Source organism: Copadichromis virginalis, linkage group LG11, assembly GCF_057382275.1.
Source record: "Copadichromis virginalis isolate Kocher_CV1m ecotype Utaka linkage group LG11, C_Virginalis_male_GT1.1, whole genome shotgun sequence".
Lineage (NCBI taxonomy): Eukaryota > Metazoa > Chordata > Actinopteri > Cichliformes > Cichlidae > Copadichromis > Copadichromis virginalis.
In genome coordinates this window covers 5374244-5391831 of record NC_140628.1, presented here as the reverse complement: position 1 = coordinate 5391831, position 17588 = coordinate 5374244, and positions in this window count along the sequence as shown.

The window sequence follows — 17588 nt, the reverse complement described above, 5'->3', positions numbered from 1 at the left end:
CTGCTCCATCTCAGCGTTAAACTCAAAGGCTGAAGAGTCTAGGGTCCACGTTCTGGTCGCAATCTTCTGTCGTCTGAAGGCTGTGTGCAGGCAGGAATGGTAGTAGGAGGACACAAAGTGCAGACAGTCTTAGACAAAAGGTGAACTTAAACTCAGATTTATTACTAGATGGCAAACAGAGAACTAACAAAACTGGGAATACAAACAATAAACTAAAGACACCAATAACCTGAACTGGCAAACAGACAAACCACAGCAAGCTGAGAGTAGATCGCAACACAGACACAGAGAAACACAGGGCTTAAATACACAGAGGGAGCAATCAGGGAATGGGTAACAAGAGAGAAACACAGCTGGGGCCAATCAGGCCTAACGAGACAAAGGAAGCAAAACCAGACGCATTTACATGAGACAGACTTTCAAAGTAAAACAGGAAACATAACACAGAGACGTGAACTTGACAAGGGGATACAGCTGACAGGGGAGACAGAGCAACTAGAGAACACAGAGACATAAACCATAAGACAGAACTCAAAGAAACCAAAGACTAGAAATGATAAATAATATAATAAACTCAAAAATCCTGGGTCAACAGACCCAGGCATCCTAACAAATAAGTGTTGAAAATGTTGACCAATACAATAATAATAATAGTATGGTCAAAATAAATGTAAAGAACTGTGAGAAGTGCCTTGGAATGGCTTCACCCATTTTTCAGCTTTCATAGTTGCATTTTCTATTTTTAGATCTTAACCTATACTTGACCCATGATGATAGATTTCCCAGCTTTTCCACCAGCCTGCAGGATAAAAGCCAGACTTCAGACAAACATCAGTCCTGCAGTGTTGACTTTTGATTATTAGAACCAAAGTTCACACATACACTGTACAGACATACACCATCAGTTTGTTTTTATTTGGCTTGACATTTGCTTGGGCCGACTAAGAAGAAGTATTAATGCAGATTTGTCAGTGAGACAGTTTAAAGGAACGTTTTTAAAGTATATGTCATTGTGTGTCATTTATATACAACACCCACACACAGGGCACAGACACATATCTGCTCATTTCAACAAAACTGAAGCACAAACTTCCTGGATGGGCCATACAACATAAAGCACCATGTTATTTATCAGATACTACTTCCACTGAAATGCTTTTAAGGGCATTAAGAAAGAGGGGAAGTCTAGTTAACTGACATTAATTAATAGAGGCGACGCCTAGCAGGCAACTGGTTATAGGGGTGGGTTTTGATAATCGATTCTCCAATTAAAATCAATTTTAGCTTGAATAAAGCGATACTGATTCATTAAAATCCTGAATCGATTTTTAAATACAAATGTATTTTGCCAGAAACGCCAGAATCTCACAAACCTTACAAAACTGTTTCAACAACCACCAAACAGCTAAAACAGTAAATGAGAGCAGGCAAACGGATTCTGCAAAAACACGTAAATACAAAGCGCGGACCCGACACATCTGTTAACTTTTAGCACCGATGGCGTGTCTGTGTACATGCTATCGGGTAAGAAAGCTGACATCTGACATATTCTGAAGCTCCAGGTTTTGTCTCTCAAAATTGACTACTGAACCAGCAGCCAAAGAAGATCCAAACTATGCTTCACATAAATATTGTCATGAATTCCCTCTTACTTTTGCTGTTTTGCTTCCACCATGATAAAATCACACTTCCTGCACAGCTCTTTCTCTCTCTCTCAGTGTAGTTCAAGAACAGTTTCCCATCTCAAATCTCTGTTTTCTGCATTATTCGCTTGCTTATTACCCACCAGTCTACCATTGTTTACAGCGCTGTCAGCCACTGTTTTCTTTTTTTATTTCTTCCGACAAGAAAGCCTCATTTCTGCTGTTTAATACTGAAGAAATTTAAACTTTAAACTATGCCAAATTGCAAAAACCTTCTTTAACAAAACCTTTGTAACATTGCTCTGCTTCACTTTAGCAGCATCAGGTAATGTACATATGTTGAGTCATGGTTTTCTTCAGTTTTTGATCTACTGCACAATATTTTAAGGTTATCTGCTATAAAAAGCCAGGCCAGGAAAATCTCTTTCATGTTTTTCCCTGTTTTATTCTCAATTACTTTGATACAAAGGCATCTGCTATGATGCTTACACTGATGAAGTCTCACAAGTGTCAGTACTGATACAGAATTATAATATTTCTGACTGTCTGAGTCAAAATTGATTTGAATCTAATCAAATCGTGGATCAAATTGAATTGGGATTCTAGAAATCAGTGACGATACCTAGCCCTAACTGGTTACTATTGCTGCCTGTGTGAGGAACCTGTCAACGAAAGTGACAATGCCCTGAAAAAGTAGAAGACTTCAAGTACAAATGGATATTGTATATAAAAATTTTACTTCTAAAGACTACCCGACGGAAGCCTTGATAAAAGCGTGGTTTTGTGCAAACTGTGCAAAAAGGAGTTTGCATACCACCGAAGGACTTCAACCTTGCGGTACCATCTAAATGCAAAACATGTCACAGCGAGCACAGAAAGTTTGGGAGCTGTTAGAGCTAGCAGTTCGAGTACCACCAAAAGGTGTCGGCAGCGCAGACTTGATGAAATGACTGGCTTCAGGACCAAAATTAGTAAATTAACATCAGACAAACTTACAAACTCTCTTGCAAAATGGATTGCTCTGGACTGTAGACCACTATCAGTGGTAGAAAATAGGGGGTTAGAAAATGTGCTACAGATTCATATGTAGAAGCCTTGTGTAACAGGGCCCTGAGTTTGTACAGAGCAGAATCCACCATCAGTGAGATGGTCCAGTCGAGCAGGGACCCACCCACAGCTGTCTGTCCTGGTCTGCAAGTATTTGATTAGTCCTGTCACTTCTGTCCCATATGAGAGACTGTTCTCACTTGCAGGTAGCAACATTTAAAGACAATACCATTTTGAAAATGTACTTAAAGTACTTAAAATAACACTTGATTTTTAAGTCTGCCCAATTTTGCCCATGGATATCTTTTTTCTCTTTTTTGTATTGAAATGCAGCTTAAATGCTTTTTCCCCCCATAAATTAAAAGAGCTCTAGTTTAAAATATTCATGTACATTTCTATTATTTATTCTGTCGCCTACTAAAACCCTTTAAAATAAAAAAATTTAAAAAAGCATTTGCACTTTGGGGCAAATTTTCTTGCGCAATTAATTGCAATTAATCAAGTTTAATTTATTACAATGTACCACAAACAGGACTTTAATATCACCAACCATTCCCATTTTATTACGGTGTATCCATATAAATGGCTCACCCTGTAGTCGGATGATAACAAAGAGGGAAGGTAGTCAGAACTGAGGGGATCAAACTAACAGAAGGCAACATTGCAGACAGCTAGAGGACATTTGCCTGTAGGGATTCCAAAGGCAAATGGGAACCATGAAGAGGCTGCTAGAAAGCTGCAACCACCAATTACCTGCAGAAGCTCAGGCAAGTCATCCGGAAGATGGCCCCAACCGACTGTGTGCTCAGTTAATACCTCAGGCAGCAGAAACCCAAGAATGAGGAGGAAGAGAAGGAATCATCATGGAAGGACAGGCCCCTGCACGGTATGTTCCACCAGCAGATAGAGGCACTAATCAGCACAGGTACAAACTCTGAGCACAAGATCCATAGAGGGTGGGGTCTACCACACCAGACAAGACCCCAGGTGCAGGCTGTGTAAAGATGCCCGTGGGACAATCCAGCACATAATAGCAGGGTGCAAGATGCTAGCATACATGGAATGCCATAACCAAGTGGCCGGCCGGCATAGGGCGACCGTGGCTCAGGGGGTTGGGAAGCGTATCTGTAACCGGAAGGTCGCCGGTTCGATCCCGGGGCTCTCTGTCCTGGTCGTTGTGTCCTTGGGCAAGACACTTTACCCTACTTGCCTACTGGTGTTGGCCAGAGGGGCCGATGGCGCGATATGGCAGCCTCGCTTCTGTCAGTCTGCCCCAGGGCAGCTGTGGCTACAACCGTAGCTTGCCTCCACCAGTGTGTGAATGTGAGAGTGAATGAATAGTGGCATTGTAAAGCGCTTTGGGTGCCTTGAAAAGCGCTATATAAATCCAATCCATTATTATTATTATTATTATTATTATTATTGTATACAGAAACATCTGTGCCGCGTATGGCCTGGAAGTCCCGAGGTCAAAATGGGAGACACCGCCTAGCGTGGTCGAGAATGACCGAGCTAAGATCCCGTGGGATTTCCAGATACAGATGGACAAAACGATCATGGCTAATCAACCGGAAGACGGCTGTAGGGATAGAAATAGCAATACCGAATGACAGCAAAATCAGGAAGAAGGAACACAAGAAGCTGGAAAAGTACCAAGGACCCAGAGAAGAGCTCAAGAAGATGCGGAGGGTGAAGGTAAGAGTGGTCCCAGTGGTAATCGGAGTGCTTGGTGCAGTGATCCCCAAACTAGTTGAGTGGCTCTAGCAGATCCCAGGAGCGACATCTGACATCTTTGTCCAGAAGGACAGTGCAATCCTAGGAACAGCAAAGATACTGTGCGGGACCCTTAAGCTCCCAGGCCTCTGGTAGAGGATCCGAGCTTGAGGGGAAGACGTTTTTTTTTTTATGTCGTGATATGATTTTTACTTGAATCTGTCCATGATAATTAAACCTTTCTCCATCTCTTCCTCACTCAGTTTTTGCACGAATGCACTTCTCCATTGCAAGTGCTAGAAGCAGCAGTGTCTCGGAACTGCCAGGTTATATTATCCAAATCTGTATCTCATTGTACATCTGTATAGTGACAATAAAGGCATTCTATTCTATTAGTTGTTGCTGGTAATGCTGTTGATGGTGCAGTTGCAGCAGCCCAACAGCTAACATAACAATAAACTGGGGTAGGCAACTCCTGGCCTCGAGTGCCAGTGTCCTGCGGGTTTTAGATGTGTTCTTAACCCAACACAGCTGATTTAAATGGCTAAATTACCTCCTCAACATGTCTTGAAGTTCTCCAGAGGCCTGGTAATGAACTAATCCTTTGATTCAGGTCTGTTGACCCAGGGTGATATCTAAAACCTGCAGGACACCAGCACTCGAGGCCTGGAGTTGCCTACCCCTGCAGTAAACTGACACATTTTACTGCATCTTTTCTAGTTTCTGGAGACTGGAGAGATGTAAGTGAGATATGACAAAGTCTGGAGAGCTGTATTGTATACACAAACCCCATGGATATGATAAAAATAAGACAAAACAATAAACATAAGTGAATATGAGAGACTTGCTGAGGAACATGTCAGGTTATCTCAAACTCCCTTGTGAAGACTTCACACAACCACTTGGAGAACATCATGGAGAACATCTTCCATGAAAGCAACCTCCACAAACTCTGCCCCTGATCTATGTAGCTGCTTCTGAATCCTGATGTGTTACATTCTTCTTTCATGGTTACTTTCTTCATCATCATATTCATCATATATTGTATATGTATAAGGCTTCAGGGCAACTTAATTTCTAGGTGTTTATTCCCTGCTGCTTTTCATTTTGACCTCAATTTTTTTTTTTGTTTTTTGGGGTTTTTTTTTGTTTGTTTGTTTTTTAAATCAAATGTTATATCAATAGTGAACATCAAGTTGCTGGCTCTTGTAAAAAAGGCATAGCTATTTTTGGTGGATAGATTACTTAAAATCTATCCTGGTTTCCCAAAAGAAGAAAAGAAGAAATTACCACCATCTGTCCTGAGAAGAATCATTTTAAGAGATGATGACTGAGGTAAAGTACAGAGGTACAGGATGTGCAACTATTTTTCGGTGTAACAAAAAAATGCTCCTTATGTGGAAATAATAGGGAAAAAATGCTAATTTTAGCAGTAACTAGGACAAAGAAAGAAGAAAGAAAACAATATCAGAGCAGGCAGCAAGTTTCACACTGACATAATCACAGCATTTATGATCAGTGATGTTTAATAAAGAAATGCCAAAACCAAGAAAGTGGTTGGCAAGTCATTTTCTGAAGTGCAATATCTTAAAGACGTAAAGGCCTGATGACCTCACATTTCCTGCCTTTTCACAACTGAGGTTATTGTACTCTTTCCTAAAAGTTTTAAAAATATGTTGTCCAGACAGATACTTACTTGGGATGGCATTACCTTGGCCTTCAGGAACACTGTGAGGAATCTTGGAGTCATTTTTGACTAGAATATTAAACAAATATGTATGACTATTGTCTTGCATTTGGGCAGTATCTCTAAAATTAGAAACATCTTGTCTCAAGGTGATGCTGAAAAACTAATTCATGTATTTATTACTTCTAGGCTGAACTATTAATTCATTATCAGGTTGTTCTAAAATCTACCTAAAAATGTTTTAGTTGATCCAGAATGCTTTTTAATCAGAACTTGGTTTAAAAGCCTGCAGCTTGCACATCTGAAATGTGTGCGGAAAATTATATACAAGTTTTAGAGCAATATCAAACTCCCATTGAAACAACATCATTTTCCAGGAAGGCTTTGTGCATATTTCAGCAAGGCAATGCTAAGCTGCATATTGCATCCACTATAACAGTATGGCTTTGTAGCTGAAGCGTCTGCCTGCAGTCCAGACCTTTCCCCTACACTGGTAAATGTGGCCTGTTCATGTGAAAATCAAAATTACCCTTTTTTCCATAAAATGATTCATTTTCTCATTTAAATAATTTAATATGTTGATTATGAATAACATATGGGTTTATGACATTTGTAAATGATTGCTTTCAGTTTATATTCACATTTTGAACAGCATCTCAACTTCTTTGGAAATGTGATTGTATTTAGATTGTGTTTTGCATGTTTTAATGATATAGCAAAGAATAATCATAAACATCTGATACGTTCCAAAGTGCACTGATGGCATGTAAATGAAAATAGTTTTGGTAGTGGTGCCACTGGTTGTCATAGGCGGTCATTGCCTACTGGCTCATCACTGCATGGAGTAACTAAAATAGTTTGACATTTACTACCCAGTATTTATAATCAGAAAGCTCTGACAACAACACCCAGGGATCTCTGCAGAATATACAGCCACAGCAGGTGTCCCATCGAATGACAACAGTCTTGTCTGAAAAATCCTGGCAGAGCAGACCATTTGGTTTTGGCTGGCGATCAATGAGCCCATTTGAACACTAATCATTCAATTCTGCCATGATTAAATAAATATTACTGACTCCTGAAATTGTCGCGTTAATGCCTGTGTGCCAGTTTACTTTCATTGCAGAAAGGTTCTAATCAGAGTAAGCAGCAACCTGATGCACTGTGTGATCTAGAGTCACCCAGACACCCAAGATTTCAGTTCAATTGAATTATCAGTTCAATTTTATCCATATAAAGCCAATTTCAAACAAGGTCGAGGTGCTTTATGTAGCAAGGTAAAAATCCGTATTACAGAGAAAAAGCCCAATAATCAGATGAACCTCTATGAGAAAGCACAGGAAGAAAACCCCTGGCAGGGGCAGCCATCTGCCACTACTTGTTGAGCGGGGGAGAAAATAAGGACAGCATATAGCAGTGGTTCCAAACTTTGTTTTACAAGAAAATCTTCGAATCACCAAAAACTGAGATTTTTTTTAACTCAGTTTTTGCGTTTACGTGTGGACGAGGAATACGGAGTTTGTCACACAACGTCAAAGGTATGTGCCTTTTTTCACATCAGGCTGTGCACGACATTGTTTACATGAGAATGAGAAGAATTTCTACAATGGCGTATAGAGACAAAATACTGTTACTATTAATCTTACTATCTGCAGTTTTTACACGTGTACATATACACACGCAGTTACTGTCCCTCCATTTAGAAATGGAGTGGCATCATCGTGCAATTATTTTTCGTGTAGTGGGGTTTTTTTTTCAGTGTAATAATATTCAACATTGCTACCAATACATTTTTCAAAAAATGCCTCTCTGTGCAAAATGGGTTCAAAAACATAAACAATTGTGGGATACTGTTTGTCCCTGATTTGGACAGGGGGAACAAACTGTGGCAGACCGATATTATTTGTATCCCACTGTAACTTTAGTGTATAAAGAGCTAACATATCGAAAATTTCAGGAGTAGTTAGTCAAGAAGTAAGAAGTGTTTGTGAAATAAAAATCAAGAATGTGGGATACTGGTTGTCCCTGATTTGGACAGCCCAGCATGTGCTCCTAACGCAGGGGAAACTAATTCTGTCGGGGAGACCTACCTTGGCACTTGTTCAGGTGAAGCCAAAGGGAAGATATGCTATACCACATTTTCTAGTATTTGGCTTGGAGGGAAGTTGGTTTGGAAACATATTCAGCTATGCTTCATCTCCTGCTTTGCGTTTGTGTGGGAGCCCTGTCAAAAACCTGTCCATGATGCTAGCAGTGTCCAAGCATTCTTTTTTTTTTCCTTAAATTCATACCCTGGAAGACTCTGGAGCAATGGATGAAGGTCATGTGGTCTGATGAGTCCAGATTTACTCTGTTCCAGAGTGATGGATGCATCAAGGTAAGAAGAGAGGCAGATGGAGTGATGCACCTATCATGCTTAGTGCCTAATCTACAAGCCTGTGGGAGCAGCAACAGGGATGCCCAGACCTGTCTCTCGCTACCTCCTCCAGAGAAACATTCCCAGACCAGCCTATAGATGTACACCAGGGCCTCCTCCCGGTAGGAACACCTTACCAGGAGGCAGCAGACTTTCTTTTTTAATAAATATTTTTGTTGAGAAAGAGAAATATACAAGGTGGGCCATTTATATGGATACACCGTAATAAAATGGGAATGGTTGGTGATATTAAAGTCCTGTTTGTGGCACATTAGTATATGTGAGGGGGCAAACTCCTCAAGATGGGTGGTGACCATGGCGGCCATTTAGAAGTCGGCCATCTTGGATACAACTTTTGTTTTTTCAATAGGAAGAGGGCCATGTGACACATGAAACGTATTGGTAATGTCACAAGAAAAACAATGGTGTGCTTGTTTTTAATGTAACTTTATTATTTCATGAGATATTTTAATAAGTTTCTGACCACTTATAAAATGTGTTCAATGTGCTGCCCATTGTGTTGGATTGTCAATGAAACCCTCTTCTCCCACTCTTCACACACTGATAGCAACACCGCAGGAGAAATGCCAGCACAGGCATCCGGTATCTGTAGTTTCAGGTGCTGCACATCTCGTATCTTCACACCATAGACAATTGCCTTCAGATGACCCCAAAGATAAAAGTCTAAGGGGGTCAGATCTTGGGGCCATTCAACTGGCCCACAATGACCAATCCACTTTCAAGGAAACTGTTCATCTAGGAATGCTCGGACCTGGCACCCATAATGTGGTGGTGCACCATCTTGCTGGAAAAACTCAGGGAACATGCCAGCTTCAGTGCATAAAGAGGGAAACACATCATCATGTAGCAATTTCAAATATCCAGTGGCCTTGAGGTTTCCATTGATGAAGAATGGACCCACTATCGTTGTAATCCATATACCACAGCAAACCATCACTTTTGTTGTTCCAACAGTCTTGGAGGGATCCATCCAATGTGGGTTAGTGTCAAACCAATAGCGGTGGTTTTGTTTGTTAACTTCACCATTCACATAAAGGTTTACCTCATCACTGAACAAAATCTTCTGCGTGAATTGAGGATCCTCTTCCAAATTTTGTTTTGCCCATCCTGCAAATTCTGTGCGCCGATCTGGGTCATCTTCGTTGAGATGCTGCAGTAGCTGGAGTTTGTAAGGGTGCCATTTGTGAGTAGCTAATATCCGCCGAAGGAATGTTCAACTAACGCCACTCTCCAGTGATATGTGGCGAGTGCTACACTGTGGGCCCTTGCTGAATGAAGCTAGGACAGCCACTGATGTTTCTTCATTAGTGATAGTTTTCTTGCATCCACATTTTGGCAAATCCAACACTGAACCAGTTTCACGAAACTTAGCAAGCAGTTTGCTAACTGTAGCATGGGAGATGGGTGGTCTCGTAGGGTGTCTTGCATTGAAATCTGCTGCAATGACCCGGTTGCTGCGTTCACCAGATATCAACACAATTTCGATCCACTCCTCACGTGTTAACATCTTCGACATGTCAATGGCTGTGAACAAAGAGAAAGTTGTAAATAACTCATGAAAGAATAAAGTTAAGTTGAAACCAAGCACACCATTGTTTTTCTTGTGACATTACCAATAAGTTTGATGTGTCACATAGCCCTCTTCCTATTGAAAAAACAAAAGCTGTATCCAAGATGGCCGACTTCTAAATGGCCACCATGGTCACCACCCATCTTGAGGAGTTTGCCCCCACACATATACTAATGTGCCACAATAATATCACCAACCATTCTCATTTTATTACGGTGTATCCATATAAATGGCCCACCCTGTACATTAGTCGTTTACAAATACGCTCTGTTCCCCCCACATATTCACATCACATCTCGAAACCAAAAAGAAACTGAAGGTGGCTTTGAAGATTTCCAAAGGAGTAAGATACAACGCCTGACCAAAAGTGATGTAAAGGCTAATATTTTGAAGTGTGTAGGGTTAGTTAGACCAGTATTAATTGGAAGCCCAAAAATAGCTAAAAAAAAAAAAAGGGTCCATGCAGACCTGGGTCCCAAGAGCCTTGGAAAGAATAACTGAATACTGACTCCACCCATATGGAAAAGAAATAGAAAAAACTTATAAAAAACTTGCATCAGATGTGGCCTACTTCATATAGTGAATTATATAAGGTTTATAATAATTATAATTATTAGTCATGTGTAAGTATAAACATGAATTAAGATGAAATAACTGATAATAAATTATGCCAGAGGCAGCATATGTATATTTAATTAATAACAAAATATACATATAAAATATACTAATATAAGTGAAACACAAGGAACAGATGTGACTTAAAATTGCAAGACGGTTAATAAAATAAAATAAATGGTTTTACATTTGAGTGGGAAAAAAATTTCACTTCATGTAGGAGTGTCCCCATCCCCCCCATTGACTGTAGAAAACATGGATGACGCGACAGCACCCCAAAAATGAAGCCAAAACGTCTCTATCCCCCCCTGGTGTCTCGTGTGACAGCATCCCAAAAATGAAGCCAAAACGTCTCTATCGCCCCCTGGTGTCTGGCTGCAGTATAGGTCATAAACCCCACCTCCTCCATGTTAGCGGATGGGACTGGGGTCAGACTAAAATAAATTTATTCTCCTCAGATAATTGTTTTCCAAAGATTCTTTCTTTTGTTTTCAATAGTTCTCATCATGCTGATTTATGTCCAAGGGGTCTCTTTTCTCATAATAATAATAATAATAATAATAATAAACTTTATTTATAAAGCACACTTAAAAACCAAGGGTATGCCAAGGTGCTTAACAAGTAAGATAGAGTATAGGAGGAGGATAATAGAAATAGGACCAAAGCAAGTACTAAGTATGCAAGCAGATAACTGTCACTGATACATAGGAAGGCAATAGGTACAGAGCAAACAAGAATTTAAATGAGCATAAAAGTGCATGATATAATATCATAAAAGAAATATTAACTAGAGGGAAAGGCAAGATTGAATAAGTGGGTTTTTAATCGTGATTTGAACAGTGCAATGGAGTCAGATGCGCGGAGGTCGAGAGGAAGGGTATTCTACAGTACCGGGGCAGCCAGAGCAAACGCACGGTCACCCCGGGACTTCAGTCGAGATCTGGGTTGGGTCAGAAGTAGTTGAGTGGCAGATCTGAATGTTCTAGCAGGAGTGTGTGGTTTGAGAAGTTCACTAAGATAACTTGGCGCTAATTTATTAATAGTTTTGAAAGTAAGGAGTAATATTTTAAATTGAATACGGTACTTTATGGGCAGCCAATGCAGGCTAGCTAGGACAGGAGTAATATGGCAAAATTTCCTGGTACCAGTCAAAAGGCGGGCTGCTGCATTTTGGACTGTTTGCAGTCTAAGAAGAAGAGAAGAAGGAAGACCATAGTACAAAGAGTTACAATAATCCAACCTGGAGGTCACAAAAGCGTGAATAAGCCTCTCCAGGTCCTCATGCGGAATATAATGCCTAGCCTTAGAGATAAGGCGCAGTTGGTGGAAGCTAGATCTCACTACAGCAGACACTTGCTTATCGAGTTTGAGTGAGCTATCCAGCAGTACACGCAAGTTACTGACATAGTCACAAGAAAAGCTAGCAAAGGAACCCAGGGCAGCACAGAGTTAGGCACGAGGGATTTTACTGTTGAACACCACAGTCTTCTTACCATTTAAAACGAGGGAATTACTCAGGAACCATTCTTTGACCTCCCGCATGCATTCTTGAAAGTAGTGCAGGGACACAGCTAGGTCGTCAGTAAGTTCAAAATAGATCTGTATGTCATCGGCATAACAGTGGAAGGCGATATTGTATTTTTCAAAGATTGCACCTAGAGGGAGCAAATACAATGAGAAGAGAAAAGGGCCTAAAACTGATCCTTGAGGCACACCACAACAGACCGGAGCGGAGGAAGAGGAGAAGGTGCCTAAGTGAACTGATAAAGATCTATCAGCGAGGTATGATTTAAACCAGTCGAGGGCAGTGCCTCTAATACCCACAGTGTGCTCAAGTCTTGATAATAAAATGTTATGGTCCACCATATCAAAGGCCGAAGAGAGGTCCAGTAAAACTAGGACCATAGAGCATCCAGTATCAGTGATTACAAGAATATCATTAAGAACTCTAACCAACGCTGTTTCAGTGCTATGCAATGGCTTAAAGGCAGATTGAAATTTCTCAGCAATTTTGTTCGTGTCCAGTGTTGGGAAGGTTACTTTTAAAATGTATTCCATTACAGAATACAGAATACATGCCCCAAAATGTATTCTGTAACGTATTCCGTTACGTTACTCAATGACAGTAAAGTATTCTGAATACTTTAGATTACTTAATATATTATCTTTACAACAACGTGAATGTACTATTGCTGTGTGATTTATTACTATTACTGAAGGTCCGCGGCTCCGAACTGTAGTAAAGGGACCTCTGGCTAATACGGCGGGGTCCCTGTCGGCTTGTAGGTTGGTAATAAATGTATTACATGTATAAGAACAAGCGTCATGTTAACAAATGATAGCCGTACGGTAACTTTTATGCTTATTGTAGCTGTTAGCTAAAAACGCTAATTTAGCATAGTTTGCCCTGAATTCAGCTTTGACAAACAAATATGATCGACTGTTTCTAGTAGAATTCCAAAGTTGTCATCTTGGACCCTGTCAGAGTACCCCCTCTGTATGCTTGCAGAGACCCCTACAGTAGGGAAACATGCAAAACGGTGCCCAAACCTTTGTATTTTAGCTTTATTTATGTCTTACACAGCATCCCAACTCTTTAGCTAACTTAATAACTTTAGCTAAAGTGAATAGTTAGTCTAATTCATTAGTGCAGCATTACTGGGTCACCTCTGTTTGAAGTGATATAATATGATATACAACTATCACTGTGTTTAACTACCATAATAATTCTTAGGGTACTGAGTGCATGCTTAATTAGATTTTTTTTTTTAAAGCATACTGCTCCATTAATATGTTTGACAGGCTGAAGTTGCCGGGTCACCTCCTAAATCGACCATCTTTTACAGGTGTTTTGTGCCAGAAATGGGGTGTCCACTGAAGACTGAAGATACTGAATCTCTACGCCTTGCCATTGATCCCTCTTGTGCCTTCATCTAAACAAGAGACAAACTTAACCACTCTCACATGCTCTGTACCTACATCACCTTCCCTGACAGTCGTAGCTTGGCTCATCTGAGGGTGAAATTATAAGAATGTGTTATTTTGCAAAGTGCTCTCTAGGGTTCCTAAATAAAATATGGCATTGAGGTCTTTTGAATTAATCCCTTCTTCTGAAATATAAGAACCTCTCCTGGTTTTAATGGCACTTTGGATTTCCTTACTTTCTGTTCCACTCCCAACCCCAATAGATGCTGACAAGCTGCCACAGTAACATGGAAGAGGGAAAGAAGTTGGAAAGGACTACTACAAATAAACCTAATGCCTAACAATGTAAAATAAGAACAATAATAAAGATAAGATGAAGTAACAAGTTTTTAGTTTTTTGTTTATTCCAAATGATCATCCAGATGTCTGTGACATGTGATGACAAACACCATAATGGAAGGCCTTAGTCATCACATGCTTAAACTCATATATTTTTGCATATGCTGAACAGGCAGTCAGACATGCTGAAACTGTGGGGTAGAAAACAGCATAAACACCATACGGCAGGGGTCTCAAACTCCAGTCCTCGAGGGCATGGAAAAGTTGCATGACACTGGCCCTTGAGGACTGGAGTTTGAGACCCCTGTCATATGGAATATGACAGGTGTGGTTGAACTGCATGAAGACTCTGAAGCTTCTCTTCTCTTCTGGCAGGACAGGAATGTGGCCTTGTCCTGTGAGCCACTGTAAGGATGTACTTAGAGTAGAACTGGACTGTCACCGGCCTCAGGCTCTTCACCCTTTTCAAAGACAAAGCAGTCATTTAGATAAAATATTAGATATTGTTTACCTGTAAATGCACAAAGAGAATTTAGAAATGTAATTATTGTCAAGAGTGAACAAGCACTGATAGTGTAATCTACAGCTGTGGCCAAACGTTTAGCGAATGAGAAATGTTGTTTGCTTATTTACAAAGTTTGCTGTTTGAGTGATAGTTGTATATCATATTATATCACTTCAAACAGAGGTGATCCAGTAATGCTGCACTAATGAATTAGACTAACTATTCACTTTAGCTAAAGTTATTAAGTTAGCTAAAGAGTTGGGATGCTGTGTAAGACATACGTGTAAGACATAAATAAAGCTAAAACACAAAGGTTTGGGCACCGTTTTGCATGTTTCCCTACTGTAGGGAGTACCCCCCTCTGCAAGCATACAGAGGGGGGGTACTCTGACAGGGTCCAAGATGACAACTTTGGAATTCTACTAGAAACAGTCGATCATATTTGTTTGTCAAAGCTGAATTCAGGGCAAACTACGCTAAATTAGCGTTTTTAGCTAACAGCTACAATAAGCATAAAAGTTACCGTACGGCTATCATTTGTTAACATGACGCTTGTTCTTATACATGTAATACATTTATTACCAACCTGAGAGTTTATCCGCTGGTCATTCGACATGACGAATGACTTCTGAAGTCTTAATTCAGCTCAAGACGCTGTAGATTCCCGTCAGTAACACTTTCGGTCCGCTAGTAAAACGTAGTTCTATTAATCTGCGCTTGAACCGGAACCGGATGTAAGTTCCAAAAAACTGAATTTTGGAACTGAAATTGAATTGTAGAACTGAAACTGAATGGTGAGAAGTGAAACTGAAATTATTCGAGAGCTGAATTTTTAAAGGATAAAATGCAGTTTCAAAGCAAATCAATTCATTTTCAAAATATAAATTCAATTTCAATTTAGTGATGATCATTTTCAAACCATAAATTCAATTTCAAATTAGACTAATTCAAATTCAGTTTTCAAAAGCATTTATTCAAGTTACAATTCAGATTCAATCTGAGCAATTCAAATTCAAATTGAACTTATTCAAATTTAGTTTCTGATGGCACAGATTTCTGCCCATAATGGCAGTCCATTCTCCCTGCAACACGGACTACACTGGCCATGATGCTACATTCTTTAGAGCTATGCTTGTAGCATTCTGCCTGTTAGCTTAGCACAACAACAACAACAACGAAAAGGCGCTCTCTCACCCAGGAAACACACAGTCACAGAGAGAGAGAGAGCGTCGCCCTGTAACCATGGCAACCGTAACGCTGCCGCCTGGAACGAAAGAACGTAGCTGTCAAACAAAACCCAAACAGTCCTGACCCGCGACAATATGAAACAGGAAAGTACCGCAGTGTAATCCATTTATTTCAACAAAGTAACTGTATTCGGAATACCACCTTTTTAAACGGTAACTGTAACGGAATACAGTTACTCATATTTTGTATTTTAAATACGTAACGGCAGTACATGTATTCCGTTACTACCCAACACTGTTTGTGTCCAAGTACGCCTGGAGCTGGGAGAGAACTAGTCTCTCCAGGATCTTGGACAAGAACGAAAGCTTAGAGATCGGTCTGTAGTTTGAAAGGTCATAACAGTCAGAGTTTCTTTTTTTAAGAATCGGGTGGACTACAGCATGCTTAAAGGCCAAAGGAACACAGCCTGAGAGCAAGGAAAAGTTCATAAGAAATAGGATACTAGGTCCAATTACATCAAAACAGTCCTTAGCTAAACGAGATGGAAGAATGTCAAGCACAGTATTGGTGTTATTCATTTGAGCAACTAGCCGCTTAAAAGTCAAACGTGACACAGGCTCAAACTGGTGGAAAGTTGAAATGCACTCAGGAATGGGGAGAGGATATAAAGCAGGGGGAAGGGAGGACTTAAGAGATGAGACCTTTTCTAAAAAGTGAGTTTGAAATCACTCACAAAGAGCCTGAGAATAAATTAAAGGCATGTCCGGGGAAGGGTTAACCACAGAGTTAAAAATTTTAAATAAGGGGGTTATGGTCATTGGCCAGGATGATTTTGGACAAGAAGGACGCTCTGGCCGTTTTAGCAGCACTTTGGAATTTTAAGTGGCTAGTCCGTAGCATGTCATGGGAAACCTGAAACCTGAAGTTTGATTCTAATTCCTACCGCGGTGATGTTAAATTGGGGTGAAACGTCATCGTAGCAGCTTTGACTGGCAGCTGCGGTCACGGAGAAGCTTGCGTATCTCTGTTCGGGAATAGCAGATAGTAGTGATGTGCGATACCACTGATTTCCTTTCCGATCCGATACTAATATTCAGGATGGTATCGACGATACTGATCCGATACTTTGTACAAAAACTTATTTTATTTATTGTATCTCAAATTATAGCGTCATAATGATTACAGGACATCAGATTACTTGTTCTTATCACTTAATAATGCAGAGTTCATCATATAGAAATAAAAAAAACTGAAGTTGTGCCTATTTGAACTCGTTGCCTGCCTGCAGCACTAAAGGACTCTGTGAGAGATGTCTGTATTGCCCTAGCAGCACCTGTCCCTCTCCTCCTCTTCAGTTCGCCTCAACATATGCTCATCATATTATGTGATATGATTCACTCTGAGGTGTTTGACAAGGTTAGTGATGTTGCTACAACCACAACCACAACCACCTCAAGCAGTACGGGTCGGCAGTAATACATCCAGCACCATCATTTTAAACACGGGGGCCCCGCAGGGATGTGTGCTGAGCCCCCTCCTCTTCACTCTGCTGACCCATGACTGCACTCCATCACACAGCTCCAACCTCTTCATCAAGTTTGCGGACGACACAACGGTGGTGGGTCTCATTAGCAACAGGGATGAGACCGACTACAGAAGTGAGGTGAGACGCCTGGCCACGTGGTGTGCTGACAACAATCTCTCTCTGAATGTGGAGAAGACGAAGGAGATTGTTGTGGACTTCAGGAGAATGCACACCCAACATGCTCCTCTGACCATTGACGGAGCGTCTGTGGAGAGAGTGAGCAGCACCAAGTTCTTGGGTGTGCACATCACAGAGGATCTCTCCTGGACGTACAACACCACAGCACTGGCCAAGAAATCACAGCAGCGTCTCTTCTTTCTCCGCAAACTAAGAA